Raw genomic sequence first — 19,401 nt, 5'->3', positions numbered from 1 at the left:
ATGCCCATTGTTTCCGTATGGGCAAGTATTGTCCAATGATTCTCTATGGGCAAGTATGGTTTTCCCTTTGGACAAGTGCAAGTGCTGTCATTTGCTTTAGTAGGTCCCCCTGTCAAATGCCTTTTTTAGCATCTCTTTATGCTCCAGGAAAAAGAGAGAAGGTATGCACGCACCTTGGGTGTCACCACAAAGGAGGACAAGGCACTGGCACATGGAGGACGGTGGAGACAACTGGAGGACACACCCCAGTAAAAGCTCAAAGCACCCGCTTTAAAAGTAAAATATATAAAGAAATAGCAATGCTTGTTTCTTAGTCCCACTCCAAATGGAGGAAGCTTTTGGAATTTCTCCTTGACAGAAGATTGAAATGGAGAACAGGTCCTGCAAAAGGAGGAGGACCTCTCTCTAGTCACCCTGAGTTCAAAACACTCATTGAAATATAAATTATAAATATAAATGGAAATGGAAATTCCTGCTTCTTAGTCCTGCTCAGAATGAAGGACTTTTTGAAATTCCTCCAGGAGAGAAGGTTGAAATGTAGGATAAGTCCTAGAAAAGGAGGAGGACCTGGCCACCCTGAGCTCAGAACATTCCTATCAGTGTCAATTCATGCTTCTTAGCCATGATAAAAATGGAGGAGCTTTTGGAATTCCTCTAGGGCAAAAGGTGGAAATGTAGGACAGGACCTGGAAAAGGATGACCTCTGGTCACCCTGAGCTCAAAACATATCATTGTCAATTATTGCTTTTTAACTATGCTCCAAATGGAGGACCTTTTGGAATTCCTCCTGGACAGAAGGTTGAAATGTAGGACACATCCTAGAAAAAGAGGACATCTGGTCACCCTGAGCTAAAAATACTCATATAAATGACAATTCATGTTTCTTAGCCCTGCTCCAAATGGAGGGCTCTTTGAAATTCCTCCTGGGCAGAAGGTTGAAATGTAGGACAGGTCCTGGAAAAGAAGGACCTCTGGTCATCCTGCCCTCAGCTAGTTGGATTGACTGCCCTAAAAGTGGTTGCCTGTTCTGGGCCAAATCTGGCCTTTCTCCTGCATCCAGGGAGATGCTTGGTCTTCAGGGCTGGAAGGCACAATCCTAAGCAGGTTTTCTTGGTAGCCTAGACAGAGCTTCTTTGCACTCCCGGTGCTTAAGATCATCTATCAGTTAATGTTTCTATCCAATTTTTCCCCATTCGAGACTCAAAACACTTACAACAGTGAAAACAGACATAGCTAAAAATTCACCTCATGCAAACATTTTAAAATATAATCAATTATCAATAAAATTTAAACCGATTAAAAACATAACCATTAAAAAGCTAACAACAAATAGACAATACAACACATTAGGCAAGGCCTGTTCCTCTTGAGCTTGTCAAAACAAAAAAAAAATATTCCCCTGCCTGCAAAAGATAGCAAGACTGGCCTCTGTAGGAAGAGAGTCCCAGATCCTGGGAGCTGCCACTAAAAAGGCCCTTGCACATGTTTCTGCCAGATGGAACTGTGAGAGTGGCGGGACAGAGAGATGGAGCAACCCAGAAGATCTGAAAACATGGGCAGGCTTATATGGGAGAATATAGCCCTTCAGAGAACCTGGACCTGAATGATATAGGGCTTTATAGGTCATAAGAGCACTTTGAATTATGCCTGGAAACAGATCGGTAGCTAGTGTAGTTGGTGCAGTAAAGGAGTTGCATGCTCCGTGTAGCCAGCCCCACAATTTGGCTGTAGCTCTTTGGACCAGCTCATGTTTCTGAACCCTCTTCAAAGGCAATCACATATAAAGCATATTACAATAATTAAAAAAGGATGTAACTAAGGCATGCCTCACTGTGGCCATATCCGACGTCTCTAGGAACAGGTGCAACTGGTGCACAAGCCTTGACTGTGCAAAAGCACCCCTGACCACCACTGAAACCTGAGCCTCCAGGCTCAAGGCTGAATCCAGGAGTATGTCCAAGCTGCAGATCTACATCTTCAGGGGAAGGGCCACCCCATCCAGCACAGGCTGAATCCAGATTCCTTGCTCTGCCTTTCAGCTGGTGAGAAGCACTTCTGTCTTGTCTGTTAAGTTTCAGTTTGTTAGTCCTCATCCAGTTATTTACTGACAACTGACACCAGCTTAGGACTGAGACAGCTTCCTTGGAATGATGTCCTGGTGGCGCAGTGGTTAAATGCCTGTACTGCAGCCATTCACTCGAAACCACAAGGTTGCGAGTTCAAGACCAGCAAAAGGGCCCAAGCTCGACTCAGGCTTGCATCCTTCCGAGATCACTAAAATGAGTACCCAGACTGTTGGGGGCAAATTAGCTTACTTGCTGTTCACCGCTATGATCTTTGGAATAGCGGTATATAAATAAAACAAATTATTATTATTATTATTATTAATTATTATTATTATTATTATTATTATTATTATTATGTGGAAAGGAAGAATAGAATTTGGTGTCATATGCCTGCTGATGGCGTCAAACTCCAAAAACCTGGAGAACTCACCCAGCAGTTTCATGTATAAAATAGCATGGCAAACAGAATTAAGCCCTGAGAAACTGCACAAGCCAAGAGGTTAAAAAGGAGTCCCTCAGCACCACCTTCTGGGTTTGCCCCTCAGGGAAGGAACAGAGCCACTCTGAAGCAAATCCCATCCCAGCAAGGAGGACCAGAATGATACTGTGGTCACAAGAGGTCCAGCAGAACCAACAGGGACACTCTCTCCCATCCACTTCCCAGCATAGTTCATCCACCGCGGTGAACAACACTGTCTCAGTTTCATAGCCAAGCCTGAAACCAAATTGAACCTCACTCAAAAATGGAATGTTGGAAATGAGTTGAAAGTTGTCTAATATGGTGGGATCCAGAGAGAGCTTTTTCAACACTAGTTGTATAACTGCCTTCTTTGGGCATGCTGGAACTCTGCCTTATTTTAGAAAGGCATTGACCACTCCCTTCACCCACTCAGCCTCTGGTTTTTTAATAAACAAGGAAGGGCAAGGATATAACACATATATGGTGGCTCTCACCTCTCCAAGAATCTTGACCACATCCTTGGGCTGTACAAATTGAAAAGTATCAATTATCACTGGACAAGCAATGTGCTTAAATGTATCAGTTGAGCTAGTGTGGTGTAGTGGTTTGAATGCTGGATTACAACTCTGGAGGCCAGGGTTCAAATCTCCGCTCAGCCATTGAATACCACTGGGTGACCTTGAGCAAGTCACTTTCTCTGAGCCACAGAGGAAAACAAGGGCAAACTCCCTCTTAGCAAATGTTGCCAAGACTTGAAGGCACACGATAACAAACAAAAGTGCCTCTCCATCCCCACTTCCCAGCTGTTAATACTCCAAAGAAATATGTTTTTTGCACCATTTTTGGTGACCTTGTTGTGGCAACTTGAAAGTATGTTCACTGAATATCTTACTTCTGCTGATATATGACGATAATGGTCCTCAACCTTTAGTCCACTAGATGCTTTGGATTCCATCTTCTAGAAGCCATAGCTGGTAGCCCTATTGGTCAGGGATTCTGGGAATTGAACTCCCAAACATGGGGTGGGCCAAGGGTGAGAATCACTATAAGACACCTGAAATTAATAATAATAATAATAATAATTTGTTTTATTTATATACCGCTATTCCAAAGATCATAGCGGTGAACAGCAAGTAAGCTAATTAGCAAGTAAGCTAATTTGCCCCCAACAGTCTGGGTACTCATTTTAGCAACCTTTTGCTGGTCTTGAACTCGCAACCTTGTAGTTTTGAGTGAATGGCTGCAGTACAGGCATTTAACCACTGCGCCACCAGGTCTCTGTTGTTGAGGAAGACCACCATTCATATCCATTTTGGCCAATTTCAATGTAATAAAAGTTGCTGCTTCTGCATATCCGCATGAAACCTGCCTCTCTTTGCTGGATGTTTTCTAACAAGGTCAGTGGCCTAAATTAGCAAGATAAGGTTGGAGAAATGCTGGGTGTTACAGTTCAAGAATATCTGGAAGGATGCATGATTCCCATTCCTGGGTTAAGATTCACTAGCTGCAAAGAAGAGCTTTTAAGAGTATTCCACAAAATCATATGGGGAATTTAAAAAATGAATTTTGGAAAAGCAGCATCTTTGCTGTTTATCTTCTGGGTTTTAAAAACATTTTGTCATATTTTTAAGCCTTTCCCCGCTCCCCCCATGCAACCATGATCTTTAAACTTTAATCCTACTCTTTTCTGTACCCCCAAAAGCAGATTTTCAAGATTGTAATAAGTATACCACTAACTGCCTTGGAAACCACATAGTCAGTGAACCAGATGTTTTGCAACCAGAATCAATTTCTGTTAGCCAAGATAGTTAGATAACACAGCCTTATGCTTAGGTTGGCTTTAAACTTTTGGGATTGCTAGGAAAAGCATATAAGTATCTTGATCCCTTGAAATGCACTCAAGCATCTTTTAAATAATCTAGTACCAATCATGGTTGAAGGGGAACACTGATATAGATTATTTGTACTGTCGTTTCATGTACACCCCCTGCTTTCCTCTATTGATGCCCCATCCCACTCTATTCAAGAGGGGTGCTGATCCTGAGAAGACATTTTTAAGAGTCCCAGTAAATGGAGGAGACCTGAACACTTGCTTTCATGAGCTTCCTTCAGTCAGTTTATCTTGGGGTCCAAGCCACTGTCTCCAGCATCCATGGATTCTCAGATTTTAGATCAGTCTTGCTCTTTCCAGCCTGACTAGCCACTTTGGAAGGTGAAAGGACCCACTTTCATTCCATGAGTACTGCTTCGTCCCACACTAGCAATGAATTACTTTATATATACGTTTTTTTAAAAAGTCTCTTCATACTCTTCCAAAGCCATCTGGATTTACTTGGGGACAGTCAAACAGTCTAATTTAATTTAAGCCATCAAAGCTGTAACAGGATGCTGAGAATCTGAGAGTCTTTGCTATATTAGGCTATTATACTTTTCAGCCAAGGCGATATAATGCTATTATTATTAAGCTTTATTTATATAGTGCTGTAAATTTACACAGCACTGTACATAAAATCATTTAATTAGACGGTTCCCTGCCTTCATGCTTACAATCTAAGAAGACACGACACAAAAGGAGAAGGGAATGGTGGGGGGGGGAGTCAAAGCTGAAGGACAATCTGCGTATGCCTTGACCTCTCCCAGCAATTCTATTACCTATATCCATGAATCAGTGTAACTGTAGGGAATTTTCATGCACTGTAAAGATGATTTGTGCTCAAGCTTTATACTGTAGGGTAGCCACTACCGCTACAGGACTACTGCTGTGGTTGGGTGAAATCTAGATATGTTTGCAAAAAGTAAGTAGGTGTAAGAACTAGGTGACTGAAATTTTTTATTTCCCTGGCATGGCACGGGACAGGAAATTGCTTACAGTGGTGACCAAACAAAATCTAATTTCCTGAAGAGAATAGTGGATGTTGAAATTACCTCTGGAGAATCTGTTACGCAATCCAGTTGCTTTGCCCATAAATAAGTCAGTGGAGGAGAGTGTTGCAGTTGAGCCAACCTGAAGCTTCACCCCCTTGGATGGCAATTAGTCCTGATGATTTAAGTATTTAAGACCCATTTTCATTTCTATTGCTTCCATGCTGCTTCCAGTTCTGTCCATTCTCATCACCTGTGACAAGCAAGTGGATCTTCTTGTTGTGTATACTTTCTCCAGGAAGAAGTTGCCAAACATGCATTCCTCAGATCTATGTCGAGCAAAATACTGTTACACAAAACTGTATACAAGTGACAATATATGTGCATTCTCCCATATGGATTAACAATTGTATGCAAATATAAGCTTCTGTAGGCTGTACCCCAAGGTTATGTACCTTAAAATTCATTAAAATGAAAATGTGAGCTCTCCCAAAGCCAGCTCAGCTTACCTACTTGTTGGCATTTCCTTTATAAACATGTTTGCTTATGAGAAGAATTTTTGGAAATATATCCTTCTTGAAAATTGCATACGACTGGGAGCTCTTTCTTGGCTCTACTTCTCCTCATGCCAAGCTCTGTTTGTTTGTTTGTTAGGTAGTTATATTTATGTCCCGAGGCAGTGTACATGGCTGTCCTCCTCTCCATTTTTTCCTCCCAATAACTCTGAGTGAGAGAATGACTGGCCCAGGTTCACTCTGTATGTTTCAGTGTGCTCAGTGTCCCACTTCAACCCTCCAACCACTACACCATGCTAGCTTTCTTTTGTTAAAACATAGCAAACTTGGGTGTTGTCCTGGACCATTCATTTTGTTTAGAAATGAGTACTGCACTTGTGCATGGCTGCAGATCAGCTACTCTGAGAAATGGTTTTCTTGGCCAAGCAAGCATTGCAGGTCAACAGGACATACCTTTGCCCTAGAAGTAGGAATGGAAGCAATGATAGCAGTTGTTAAAATATTTATATTCTGCTGTATATTACAGAATCATAGAGTGGCATACAGGTAAAATCCATTTAACAATTTAAAACTGTGAAACTTAAGACAGTTAGCATAAATAAAACATATTAAAAGCATATTAATATAACAAGTCAAAGTAGATTTAAAAGGTTAAAACAGTTTAATGTTTTGGTATAAATACGTTAGGGCCCAATTGTCTTACTTTGAGAGCCAGCATGGTGTAGTGGTTGGACTACAATGCAAGATCAGGGTTCAATTCTCGCTCAAGCATAAAAGCCTATGGGGTGACCTTGGGCAAGTCACATTCTCTCAGCCTCAGAGGATGGCAGTGACAAGCCCCCTCTGAAGAAACTTAGCAAGAAAACCTATGATAGGTTTGACTTAGTGTCACCATAAGTCAAAATTGACTTGGAGGCACACAACATCACAACAACAAGCCTTAATAAAGTGCCATGTTTTAACTTGGTCCCAGAGTAAAACTAGCATCAGGCCTCCAAAGGGAAGGCATTGCACTACTGGGGTGCCACAGCAAAGAAGGCTCTCTCTCATTCAGCGCATTCTTCCCACTGAGGAGCCCCCAACTTCTTTGTGCTGAAATTTTGAAATAATACATGAAGTCAGGTATTTACCAAGTGCTACTGTTGCGCTCCCTGCAGCATCTCAGAGCCATTGAGAGGTGGTAAGAGGCATGCTAGCAGTCTCTGTACTTTTAGGCAACTGGTAGTCACAGTACCAGGCACCTTCAGGTATAATATTCCATCAGAGATAGGGGCTAAAGAAGTGATGGGATCTTCCTTAGCCCTGGGAGTAAATACTGGGCTTGTCTCAGGCTTGTCTTGAAGCCTTTCTAATGCTGCCTCCCCAATCATTATTTTGTAACATATAAAGTGGTGAAGTGCCTAAGAAATAACTGAAGTGTAAAAACTGCAAAGTAGACGTTGGTAGGGATGCATGGAATCTACCTATCTCTCATTATCATAAGCCAGATGTGGATCACATAGGTAAGCTCATGAAGCTGTAAGACTTAGGAAATAAGACAGCCTTGTCATGCCTGTGACTATAGCAAAAGCTTTAATGGACTAAGTCACGTACATAATGTGTTAGGTGGGCTCTGTGCCATAAATGTTTATGCTACAATAAATCTATTCATTAAAATATCACTAAGATGCTTGGTGGTGTCTTCTGAGACAAAACAAGCTTGGGCATTACTTCTGGTAGAGGTTGGAAAAGTTACTTTTTTAGATGAAAATGAAGATTTTGGGTGTTTCATTCAAAAATAATCAGCTTTAGTCTTTAACAGTGGTTATCATGAACAATTGAACCAAAAGTGTACTCTTCTTGCCACTGCTGAGAGTGTTTCTGAAAGATGGTGATCACACATTTGGCTTAGCCCTAGAATTTGCAGCAGGTGGGGCACACTCCCTTGAACTGGTATATTCAAATGAGTAAGGGGTTATCTAGGGCCATCAGTGATGGGAATTCACTTTCTTTCATCCTACTAGGAGACAACAGAACACAATTTCCTGTGAACCATGGTTTATTTTTCTTGACCCAATTGCAGTAGTATCAAAAGGCCTGGGGCAAAGTGGAAAATCAGGAAGCAAATCAGTCCCCCCACCTCCATCCAGTAACCCAGTCCTGGTTAAACAATGCAAAAGAATGATGAGATGACAGAGTTTGGGAAGTTACATTTTCAGATTGCTTCTCCATAGCCATACTAGGGGGGGAGGGGCAGATCTAGATGTAATCCAAAAGAGTAACTTTTCCAAGCTCTGATTTTGTGCTTGAATGGACTGAAGATGGAGGCTTGCTACCTTTTTCTAAATCTGTTCCTACATGGTAAATTGGCACAGCAAGGAATTTCTTCCTGTTCTGTTGTTTTTGGATCATCTAGTTTATGTAGGGTTGCCATACCACAGGACCGCCAGACCGGGACAAATGTAGGACAACATTTTCAAATGTAGGACACTCCCCCCCCCCCGTGTTTTTTTTTTAAATGGAGGACACCCCACGCCCCTTCCCGGCCTCTAAGGAGACCGAGACCTCCTTAAAGGCCAGGAAGGGGCATGGGGCATCCTCCATTTAATAAAAAAGTGTCCTACATAAAAAAGTGTCCCTCCTTCCTGGTCTCTGAGGAGACCGAGGCCTCCTTAGAAGCCAGGAAAGAGAGGGAGAGCCAGCTGCGATCACCACCGGCTTCCTTCTTTTTCCCTGGCCTTTAAGGAGGCTCCAGCCTCCTTAGAAGCCAGGAAAGAGAGGGAGAGCCGGCTGCGATCGCTGCCAGCCTCTTCCCTCTTCCCTGGCCTTTAAGGAGTCCCAGGCCTCCTTAAAGGCCAGGAAAGCACGCGGGGCCGGCCGCCGCTGTCCCTGGCCCCTGCTGACGCCTGGGAGGCGCACGCAGAGGAGCCCATACCCTTTGGGCAGCTGGCCAATGGCCGGCTGGCAACAAAGCAGGGGACGAGCTCCTGCTTCAGAGGCCTGTGCGTGGGGCCGGGACCAATGCATTGCTGGGGGCCAAACTGGACCGTGACCGGGAGGGGCCCCCAAAAGCGTGATTTTCACGGTGGCCACCGGGTTATGGCATCCCTAAGTTTATGACTTTGTTAAACACACACCAGTAAAAAAGCTGAAGTGTCCCCATCTATAGTCTGAAGTGCACTGTCCATTCTGCAATACCACATAAGAGTGGTGGTCCTTATATGTTCAAAATAATGTCAGTTACACACAAGAAGGAAGTATCAGGAGGCATGGGAAAACTCCAGAGTTTGCCAAAGTACAGGCAGTCCTTAAGAAAAAAATATGTGAAGAAGTTAGGCGAGTTATAGACCGCCATTAAAGTACGCGCGGAGCGCGTACTAGGGTTAGAGAGGTGCGGTGCTTCTGCACCTCCCTAACCCTAATACGCGCTCTGCGCGTAAAAAATGACGGCAGCCGTTCCAGACGGCCGCCATCATGAGAACGTCACAGCCGCGTCGCCTCTAGGGTGCCTTTTGCGCGAACCAGGAAGGAGCTCCATTTTGGAGGTGCCGCTTTGCTTCAGACGGCTGCGCCCAGCGAAGCAAGGGAGAAAGGGGCCAAGTGGCCCCTTTCTCTCCCTCCCCGCCGCCACGGGGTGTCATTGGGGCTTGAAGCCCCAAGGATACCCCTTTTCAGGTTGCAGGGAAGCGGCGTTTTGCCGCTTCCCCGCAGCCTCAAAAGCGGCAGATCGGGGCCTCAGCGGCTGCCATTCTGGCCGCTGAGGCCCCGATATACCAGAGAAAGGGGCGGGTACAGCCCGCCCCAAATAGGCGGTCTGTAACCCGCCTTAGATTCCTTACAAACAGTTCAATGAAGACTGAACATGGCCAGTGATCATGCTGTCTTAGAACTTTATCGCACACCTTTTTTTGCCCATTACAGGAATTGGAAGGGGACACTCATGTACGCGCGTGACCAGCCAAAAACGGATTTTATCGCACACCAAAGCGTCCTCCAAAAGGCCCCATTCCATCCCCCGGTGCCAAGCGTTTAGTGCTGACGGGTGCCATTTTCCTTGGTCCAAAAACTTCCGACCAGAACATTTAGCGCTCCTCAGCACTGAACGAGGATGGCTTGGCGCTGGGGAATGGAATGGGGCCTTTTGGAGGATGCTTTGGCGTGTGACAAAATCCATTTTTGGCCGGTCGTGTGCGCACACGAGAGTCCCAGTTCCCGTAATGGGCAAAAAAAAGTGTGCGATAAAGTTCTTAGTGTGTTGGGCCGGAATAGAGTAGTCTGGTGAAGGGCAGAGCTGGCTACAATGTAAAACAGGAGCACTGTATATATTCCCACCTAATTCTTAGAGTCTTAGAGGCTTCAGGCTTAAAGACAGCTCTACCTAATTGACTTGGAGGATCTTTGAAAATTGTGACAGAAGATTATTTATTTATTTATTTATTTAGCGCTGTAGATTTGCACAGAGTTGTAATAAGGATGACCTTGGGCAAGTCACACTATCTGAACCTCAGAGAAAAGCCTCTCTGAAGAAACTTTCCAAGAAAATCTCATGATAGGTTTGCCTTAGGTTCATTATAAGTTGGAAACAACCTGAAGGCACCCCATTACTGCAACAATAACTTCCTTTCCACACCAGAAACTTCCCAGCTCATGGGATACATATGTACAGCCAGCAATTCATATCCTTGGAATCTTTATCCTCAGATTTAAGAATCCATGGCTTGAATATATATATATATATGTGTGTGTGTGTGTGTGTGTGTGTGTGTGTGTGTGTGTATATATATATATATATATTCAAGTTATGGATTCTTGAATCTGAGGATAAAGAATCCAAAGATATGAAGAACCGACCATACATACGTAACATGTGTACATATATTACAAAAAGCAAGCCTTGATTGTGCCATTTTATATAAGGGATACCATTTTACTATCTACTGTAATTGATGAGATTTAAACATCCATGGATTTTGGTATCCATGGGGGGGGGGGGTTCTGGAACCAAACTCCAGTAGATACCAAGGGTTTACAGTATTATGTTTCTCATGTATGAGTAACCTATTGTGAACTTCAAATCTCCCAATACTACCAGCAGGGCACACCAGGAATGTGGCTCATGATTCCTTAGGCAATGCTTAGGAAACACCTTCTAGAAGGATGTCATTCCAAGCAAACTCAGTGTGTAGGTCAGTGATTCCCAAACTCTGGCCTTCCATGTGTTTTGGACTTTGGCTCCCAGAATCCCAAACCATTGGCCAAAATAGCTGAGGCTTTGGGAGCTGGAGTCCAAAACATCTGGAAGACCAGAGTTTGGGAAACACTGGTATAGATGGAATAGATTCTCAGTTTGGATGAGGCCTTATACATTTTAGGCTCTAAATTAGGATGGGGAGAAATGTATTTATTTAACATTTTAATACAAACTGACCTAATTCACACTTGCTAAATTAATACACAAATAGAATGCAGTTATCCTTGTGTATTTATACGTCACGAAATTTTGCAAAGCAATTCTCTGTTTTTTAAAAGAATTCATACATCAGGGGAAGTTGCTTACAAAATGCAAATATTAGTAAAAGTGCATATGTATTTCTGTGTATACTTTTGCTAGATGCATTTCAAACTGATGCAGAAAGATAAGAGAACAAATTGATGTCTTAAAAAATAATGAGAGCCAGCATCCCCTCTCATCCATGGGAACCCATTGGGGGATGTTGAGCAAGTCACACTCTCTCAACCTCAAAGGAACTCAAAGGCATCTTAAAAAAAAACAGGTCTTGTGAAGAAAACCCCATGATGGATTTTCTTAGGATCGTCATACCTTGGAAACAATTTGAAGGGACAAAAAACAACAACAAAGAAAGTGAAACAGACAGATTTGTCATGTAAAACCCAGCAATAGGTATTGGTTATAAGAACATTTCCAAAATCATATGTTAACAGGGGTGGTTTCTGGTCCTTGACAAGAAAGGGTATCTCAATTTGAAAAAATATCAACATTTGCAAGATTTTTTAAAATTATGTTTTGCTTTTCAGGAGTTTTTTTTTTTTTTCAAAAAAATAAAGGTTTGTGCATTTTAAAATAATATTTTTTAAAGAAAAAACCTTGTATTTGTAAGAAACATCCCTTTATGCAATTTGCACAGAAATGTCCCGAAATAAGAAAAAATGGTTGAAAACCCTCTCATAATCTCACTCAATGGAGTAAAACTGTATTTTTTGTCTTTATGTGTGAGAATGAAATAAAGGGCCCAAACAGACAAAATAAAGCTGCTTCAGGTCTTTTTGGAGGTATGCTCTTTAAAAGATACATGTGTCCTAAGAGGTCAGAAGCCGCACCAAAGCCATGCTCCAGTGCTAAAGACTGGAGCACAGCTTTGGTGCAACTTCTGGCCTCTTAAGACACATGTATCATTTAAAGAGCATACCTCTGAAGAGACCCAAAGCAGCTTTATTTTGGCCTGTCTGTACAGGCCCAAAGAAAGGTTTATATCCTCATGCAGCAATTCTTTTCTTAGGTTATCCAAAAAGGCACAAAAATCTACACAAAGATTTGAGACATCCACCTCCTTTATTGGGCAAAATGTTATAAAAAGCAAGAACAAAAGGAGAAGGGATGGTTCAGTCCTAAACTCATATTGTAGTCTGCATGTTGTTTTAAGATGTAACTGCAACGAAGACTCTCCAGTTGTACTCATTGGGTATTAGGTTTTACCCTGAAGGGCCCTTAGGCTAGCAGGGAACAGGAAAAGTAATAAAATGCAATAAACTTTGATTCTCAGTTTTGAAAATACAAATATATATTGCCACCACCATCCCACCTGTTTTCCAAGATCTGGAAATAATGCCTTACAAACAATAGTGATGGTATTCAACCATCTGAGTGGGAGAAAGCAGGTCAAGCCAGGACAGTACAAACTACTTGTAGGAAACATAGAAGGAATAAGAAAATGTTAGTTGTATGGATTTCCACAGAAATGTGCCTTTGGCTTGCCACAACAGTACAAGAAAACCTTCACAGCTGAGAGCCCCATATGTGTAGATAGACTAGGAGAGAGCAACATGCTAGTTAGAATAGACTATACTACACATAATTAGCAAGAAGGCTGTGTTTAATTTGCACATTTGAATATAATTAATGAGCAACACAGCATTGGGAAGACTTCATCCGGAATATGATGTTCAGTTCCCGAGCTGTGATGCCTGGAAAGATGTTGACAAGTTCAAAAGAATTTGGAGAAAACCAACTATGTGGAATCTACAAGGATGACATGAGGAGAGACAGCCATGAAAGATCATGCTTATTTCTTTGTAGAAAAGAAGATCAAATGGATTGGGTGGATTGCAGAAGGGTGGATTGGATTAGGTTGACAAGTTTTTCAAATAATTTATCTTTCTTGTGACACTTTTTTGTGTGTCTCATGGAGAAATTATGGTTCAAAAGGCCAAGAGATGCCATGGCTTCATACAAAGGCAAATCTTGTTTAAATATTTTATGACTATTTAGAGGGGGGTTGGAATCATCTTGCTTGAAAATCTCAAGAAAAAACTGGGTAGCCATCTGGTTGGGATGCTTTGTATTATTGGTTTGTCCTGTTTGTATCCCACACTTCCCTTTCAGATGTGTGAAGAGTCAGTGGCTGCATGAGGTTCTTATTTTATTCCTGCAGTAACTCTTTGAATCCATTTAAGCTAACCCACTGTCTTAACATGAACCCACCCCAATAAGTATCATGGCTGGGTGGGCATTTTAATGTTCCTGACTTACATCCAAGACTGACCTTTTAGGCACCACTGGCTGTTGTGGGAAGTAGGGCTGAGCTAATGGAGCCATTGCTTTACTTATACTCCCAGCCAGGCCTTGTTCTCATCTGCAGATGATACAGTGGTAAGCCCGATTTTGGTATGCATCACCTTCAAATGCAGAGGCACTCTGTTTAAATTACAGGTGGGCAAAGAATGGTCCTCAAATGTTGTTGGGCTGCAGCTCCCATTAGTCCAAGCCACCAAAGCCAATGGTAAGAAATGCTGGGAAATGCAGTGCACCCATATTTGGAGGGCCACATGTTGCCCACCCTGATATAATGTGATGTCCTGTTTGTCTCACCTGTAACCTATGCATACAGTACTTCATCTGAAGGATGACCCATCAAAATAAGTACTATATGTTTAATATTACATTATAAAATAGTGAGGACTGAGGACCATGCAGTTGAGGCTGTGTGATAAAGTTGAGATTATTTTGTAATAAGAGGCCTAGCAATTCCCTGTTATGTGTTTGGAACAAAGGAAGCTCGCTTATCCTGAATCAGATTACTACTTTTATCTTCTGTGACTGGTTGCATCAAGTTTCTTCTCTCTGTGAGAGATTTTTCAAAAACTTCAGTTCAATACTTATTCTGTGTAAAAGTCCCATATGATTTCTGCACAGAAAACACTAGTTTTCATTATTAACATTATTATATTACTACAGTGGTACCCCGGGTTACGAAAATAATTCGTTCCGCCGCCGCGTTCGTAACCCGAAATCCTTCGTAAGCCGAAAAAGCCATAGGCGCTAATGGGGAAAAGCCGCGATTTCGTGCGAAATAGCGCCGAAAAGCACCAAAAAAATTTTCGTAACCCGGAACAGTTTTTTCCTATTGATTTTTTTCGTAACCCGGAAATTTCGTAAGGCGGTGCTTTCGTATCCCGGGGTACCACTGTATTACTTTCTGGTCAGAAAATTATGCTTTGTGCACAGAAACCACTGCTTTCCATGCCAAAAACAAAACAAAATCCTAAGTGTGATTTTGTGTGCAGAGTAAGACCAAACAGTGAAGATTCTTGTTAGTCCATGATTCTCCTAATCAGAGTTTCCCGAAAGTCAAGAAACCTGCTTGTTGTTGTTCTTCTTTAGATTTTTCAAAAGTTTTTTGCACACCTAGCATATGAACTGTATTTACTACACTTGTATACAAGATATATTTCCATTATGTATATTGCATTCAAAATAAGTAAGGCCTGGGACAGACCATTCCAAAAAGGTGGTCTGCCGGCGGCCTTTTTCCCTCTGGAGGGAAGCCACAGCCGCCAAACCATGCTACTTCCCTCCGGAGTAAAAGAAACCAGGAAAAACGGGTTCTTTTTATGGCACCAAGCCGATGTCACAAGTGCACCAATGGCACACTTGCAACATAAGCAACGCACAGCTACGTGTATATGCTGCACGTTGCTTACATCAAAATGGCGGTACCTGTGTACACAGGACACCGCCATTAGTCCACCACTGCGCCATGCTAGGTTAGGGACCATGTGGTTGGTGCATGGTCCATAACCCTAGAATCGGTGCCAGCATGGCACATTCGGCCCATCTGTTCCGGGCCTAAAGTTAGTGCTTCTCTGTGATACTGCTTGTCTCTTTAGTGACATTTTTCTAAAGTCCCCAAATTTCTATCATTGCAGGAACTTAAAGCTTCAGTTGAGTATTTAAAAACAAAGTTTATGCATCCAAAGAAAAGGGAAAAGTGAAGATTCTAAGGGAATGAAAACACAGCAAGTTCTAGTTATGAATGATTTTCAGTGTCTGCAATACTAGAAATTTGGGTACTGAAGGAAAGTGTCATCTTACTGGCAGAATCCTTATTGGAGGAGCTGGGGTGACATCAGGTAGAGGGGATAGTACCCATCCTCAGGTGCTTTGTGGCCCCAGCTGTGGCCACCATCCAGCCTATTAACAGGATCCTGCAAGCAGTCTGACCCCTGGGGTCATAGGCCTTCCCAACATTTGCCTTAAGACTTAGGGGTCAATGACTGGCTGCTCTGGGGCCAAACCTGCCGTTTGGATGAGTGCTGCATGATCTTTCAAGTCACAGCTCATAAACAAAAGAGGGAGAGAAAAACGTGGCAATGCAGAAGACACTTGGAGACAGAGTGGATAGCCTTGGCCTTCTCTACCTCCTTGCCTGCATGAAAGTGTTTCTCTACAAAACTTCTTTCTCACCTGTTCCTCTGTCCTCTTGTTAATGCTACTTTTTGAAATCAAATCTTGACTTGTCCTGATCTTTTATATTGGACTGCAGCACCACAGACAGGAATTGTGTCACACACATGCATGTTTGAGCCTAACATCATTTTTAGTGCTGGATAAAAGTAAAGTACTGTAGTAATAGATTTAATAAAAATGTAATTCACATTTTAGGGGTTTAAAAGGTACCTAGTATATATTATGGCATTAAAGAACAATTTAAAACAATTGGGGAAATTTTGGCCCTCCCAGCACTTGGTATTGTAGCTCACACAGTCCCATACTTCTGGCCATTCTGGCTGAGGCCTTAAGGAAATGGCTTTCATAACGTGTTGGACCAAATGCATCTCATTGAGATGAGTATGATCCTGTCCCCATCTCTGCATTATAAAATGATAGAAATTTGCACACATCTTCAGGGCATGCTCTTAGTAAAGCAAGAAAAGACAAATCAAGATGGTGGTGGTGGTGAGGATGAGGATGATGGGGGTTGTACCAATATTAGAGAAACATGGTGGTGCATCCGAGGTAGTGGTATATTGGTAAACTTTGAAGTGTCGGCCCTCAACATACAATTTCCTATATAACAATATCCCCAAGGATAATTTTTTAAAGTTCAGCGCAATGTGTCTATTTAACTGTCTATTTAAAATAACATTTTCTGAGGAAGGGGAGAGGGTGCAAATAACACAGCAGACAACCATTTGGCAAGAAAAAGGCCACAACTTTATTGGGATGACAAAGGGGTAACCGGCTTACAGTGTGTCCGCCATTTAAGGAGCCGGTTATGCGCAAATGCGCATCTTTGCCCCATGTCACTGGGGAATGCTGAATCGATGTTGCTCCCACACTGGCAACATCGCTAACCCTCAGCACTCCCGGATATGCCAGATATGCCAGAGCAAACGGTAGGTTCGGTGCAGGGGGAGAAGGATTTCATGTGCCCAAAATAGTGCTAGGTGGAACAGGAACTTCTCCCCAACCACCACCCATATACACCCACATGCCCTTGGTTCTGGTGGAGTCTGTATTTGGCACCTCCTTAACTTGGAAATGCTAAAATGAATCCCACCCCTTCACATCTCTCATCTTATTTCTTTGCTTCCCACTTTAATTTTTCCCTTTGTTACCCTAATGTGTTGGGGTGTAGTTTTGTAGCTTGTAATAGTATTATGTAATAATTTTATAATCCACCTGAGATCCTGCCCAGCATATGGTTTTAGAGAACATGCCTTAGTTGTATACTATCCCCCCTTTTCATTGCTTGTTGTCAAGTGAGTTTTTTCTTTAAAAGGAGTTAAATCAATATAATCTCACATCCCTCTTGCATATTTCAGCCGCTCCCCTGCCCCCATCCAGACCACACTGGCTCCACTCCAGTTCGTATGGAGTAGCTGTAAAATGCTCCTATCCTTTGTAATTGAGCCAGACTTTTAGTGGGTTGCCTTTGGCAGTGTTGTAAAAGGCAACACCAAGCACAAGGCAAAGATGAGTCAGGCAAAGAAAGTCTGTACTAGATAGATTTTTCTTAGTGTAACAAGGCCTTTCCTCCTTTCGGAACAGGGAAGAGGCTGCCAGAGGAGCTGGAACCCCATAAATTCTACCAAAAAAGTGGCACCTTATCCTCCAAGGCCATGTGACTAGTCTCTGATGTTGATATGGACTTATTTCTAGTACTGGGATGGGGCACTACAGCTCCAAGACCCCCGCCCCACCAGAATGATCATGGGGAGTCATTGTCCAAAAAAGTAAGTTTTCAGAGCAATTCTACTCTCTCACATAAAGAGACTGTGGAACAAATCCAATATTATTATGCATACAGAAAACAACCTCAAACTGCCTTTTCTCCCAGTGTGTGTTGGGGATATGGGCCATTTTTCAATATTTGCTTGCACATGGTGGAGGAAATGAGTGTGTATTTTTAATCCAAATGTTGCCCACACCTGAGGTACTACCATAGGCAAAGTATTTTAAAAACTGGCTCCTTTTTTGGCTCTTGGCCCTACAGTTTGCATTATGGGAAAGGCCCTAGGTCAGGGCTAGCACACAGACTTTGCATGTAAATCTTGGTTTCAGTGCTTGACAGAGAGAGACCAACCAGTTTTTATGTGATAGGGAAGACCATGATAAGAGTGTTTGGAAAACCTGCAACCAGTCTCTGTTAACAATATATAAAACCCTTCAGATTAAATGGATCATATTTTAGCAATGTGAATTATAGATATGGATTTCCCTGATTCAGATCAGAAGTTGGGACTGCATGGAGGGCAAATGAGCCTTAACTTACCACGGTTTTAATATGGATTTGTTCAGAAGAGGTTTGCCGTTGCCTTCCTCTGAGGCTGAGAGAATGTGAATTGCCCTAGCTCTCCCAGTGGGGTTCCATGGCTGAGTGGGGATTCAAATCCTGGACTCCAGAGTCATAATCCAATGCTCAAACTCTCAAACAAAAGCATTGGTAACAATTTATTTCCAAAAGTAGAGAGGGATTTCTCTCTTATATAGTATGCATACCTCCCTTGTTGTGGGACAAAGTTCCCAGTAAGAAAGTGCCCCAGGTAAGTAGAGAAGGAGACAAGTAGCCTCTCAGTGTTTGTGGAGCTAAACTCACATAACTCTGTGTCTGTGTCTTCAGCCTCTAGCTACTCATATCTAAGAATATCCTGAATATTGGATTAAGAGTAATGCTGCAGATTGTAAAACTATGAGATACTGACCAATACCGCAACTCCTCCTCCTCCTTCAGGAGATAAATGTATTTCTCTCATTTCCACAGGTATTAACAGCAGAAGGTTTAAACTTCAGTTTCCATTAGTGTGAGATTTCAGCGTTGACCCCTGCAGCCTGCATTGCATATGTTCTCCTTAGCAATGTTTTATTTGGCAGCAACCACATGGGGATGACCCGAGGGAACTAGGATGCACTAAAAGGAAAAAGTTTGATGCATGGGTCCTTCGGGAAGAGAGGGGTGTAACTTTAAAGGAGGTTTTGCTTCATTAGCATACTGAGCTCTGGTTTTCACTGACAGCTGTGATGGGAGTAGCTTTACAAAGGCTTGCTTTCCTCACCAGCTTTGGACATTAGTGTGTTGCAAATTTTGCTTAGCCTTTCCAATGGGCAAGATTGACACCTTTGCAGTAATGGGCTGTGGGGAAGAAGCCAGAGGGCTCCTCTAAACAGAGGGACCATTGCTTGTATTCTGTGCTGTGATGTTTAGTGGGGAGGGAAGGAGAGAGAAAGAGAGAGAGAGAGCGCCTACCTGTCCACTTACTTGGCATGACTTATCTACAATTTGATATATACTGTTGAGAAAAACCAAACTCTCCTCTAAATTCTGCTGGTTGAATCCCTCAAAAGATGGGGATGGAGTGTGGGAGAAGTAGCATATCAACTCTGGCCTCCAATGTGATAAAAATTTAGAGTTTCAGTGATAAACTCCAGAAGCCTCATGTTTAGTGTGCTGGAAGGAAGGAAGGAAGGAAGGAAGGAAGGAAGGAAGGAAGGAAGGAAGGA

At 42.6% G+C, this 19,401-nt stretch overlaps 1 protein-coding gene across 4 annotated transcripts in view; it reads left to right on the top strand.

The window, feature by feature from the left end:
* Positions 1–19,401, top strand: part of SNED1 (sushi, nidogen and EGF like domains 1) — a 91,288-nt gene that overhangs the window by 1,068 nt on the left and 70,819 nt on the right. The window lies entirely within an intron of this gene.

The sequence above is a fragment of the Sceloporus undulatus genome, chromosome 3 (genome assembly GCF_019175285.1).
Source record: "Sceloporus undulatus isolate JIND9_A2432 ecotype Alabama chromosome 3, SceUnd_v1.1, whole genome shotgun sequence".
Taxonomy (NCBI): domain Eukaryota; kingdom Metazoa; phylum Chordata; class Lepidosauria; order Squamata; family Phrynosomatidae; genus Sceloporus; species Sceloporus undulatus.
Note: the sequence above shows the minus strand (reverse complement) of the source record. Positions and strands in the feature narration are given on the sequence as shown.